Below are 1,731 nucleotides of genomic sequence, written 5' to 3' on the forward strand. Positions count from 1 at the left end.
CCCCGAGGCGTGGGGAGGTTTCCTCCCCGGGCACTGACCCAGCCCGGCAGGGTCCAGCCCCAGTGTGGATGGTTTGGGTTGGAAGGACCTTAAAGCTCATCCCATTATTCCATGGACAGGACACATTCCAGCAGCCCAGGCTGCTCCAAGCCCCATCCAGCCTGGAACACTCCCAGGGATGGAGCAGCTTCTCTGGGCAACCTGTGTCACTGCTTCTCCATCCTCACAGGGAGGAATTTTGTCCTAAGTGTGGAATGTCTTGCTGTCAGCTCCTCAGAGCAGCTGGAGCTGTTTCTGCAGATGTTGCCACACCATTCCCAGTCCATATATCCAGGATTTTCTCTGGATGGGACAGTGTGAGTGAGCTGCTCATGTTCAAAGAGCTGCTGGTCCAGAGGATGCTGAGAAAAACACACCACCTGTGCTAAACCTCCCAACAGCAGGAGCTGTTTTCCTTATATTTCAGCTGATTTTTAGCTCTGCCTGAAGTTGGGCAGTTTGGGAGTGTTACAACATTCCCTGTCACCTGCTGTTTAAATAAGTAGCTTTTAATGCTCTGAGGAAAGGATTTAATGAAAGGTTTTATCCAAGTGGCTTTAGTTCTTGGCATCCTCTTGGTTGTGCTGAGGTTCAGATCTGAAATCGAAGAGTGTGTGATCAGTTTGCTAATTTTATTGCAATACTCATTGCTTGTCATTGTGTTTATTGCCATCAATACCATTGAAGAATTATCTGATTGTAATAACCAACTTGAATTTGCATATCTCCATTTGATCAGACAATTATTAACCAGGAACTCCTCACCTTTCCAAGGAGGCAAGTGAAGAAATTCCCTTTTTTCACAAGGAAGATGAAGCAGAGCAGTTTGTTCCATGGATAATCACATTCCTATACCTGCTTAGATTCTCATTTTGATGCTTTCCAATAGTTGCAGAGAAAATTATTCTACCTGACCTGTTAAAATATCACTTCTCTCAGGCTGTTTTTAACAGCACTTAATTAACACACACACATGACTCTTAGCTACCTCATCCTGGTGCTAGTGAAGCTGTTGGATATTCATTGCTCAGTCACCAGGTGTTGTGAGACTGGTTTGGGTGAAGTAATGAAAAAATGAGTAATCTGGGAAAAAAAATAGCATTAGCCATGTAGGTTTGTGATTAAAAGGAACAGAACTGTGGTGTATTCTTAATTAAGAAAAGAATCATAACATAATTGAAGTAGTTTTTATGCTGTTTTCTACAGAAGCTTCTCAGGTTTTGGTTTTTGTGGCAGGAAAAAGTGCTGTAAGTTACACAGAACTGTTGATGTTGCTGAAATGTTTCCTTTACTTTAACTGAGCTTTGCTTCTATTTAATCACTTTCCCTGCAGATTGTTTGCAGGAATTCAAGGGGAAAAAACTGCTTTGTGTTGCAGCTAAATTGAGTACAAATTTCCTCTCATTCTCTAGAGGAATAAGAGGATTTCTGGGACTGCAGTTTTTGCTACGAGTTGAGAAAGAAATTTAATCTCCCTCCTGGCATGGGGAGGGTTAACCTGCCCCAGCTCTGGTATCGTTCACACACATCACTTGAGACCTTCTGCCTTTTCACAGAGCTGAGAATTTAATCCAGTGTTTTGCTGCTGTATTTAAATGTTAAAACAGGATGAGTTCAGGTCTAACCAAACCTGAAGGCAGTGAGGCCTTTGCTGTGCTGGGTGTGCTGAGCCAGAGCTGTGTTTTCCAGCAG

Source organism: Acanthisitta chloris, unplaced genomic scaffold (assembly GCF_000695815.1).
Source record: "Acanthisitta chloris isolate BGI_N310 unplaced genomic scaffold, ASM69581v1 scaffold25778, whole genome shotgun sequence".
Classification (NCBI taxonomy): Eukaryota; Metazoa; Chordata; class Aves; order Passeriformes; family Acanthisittidae; genus Acanthisitta; species Acanthisitta chloris.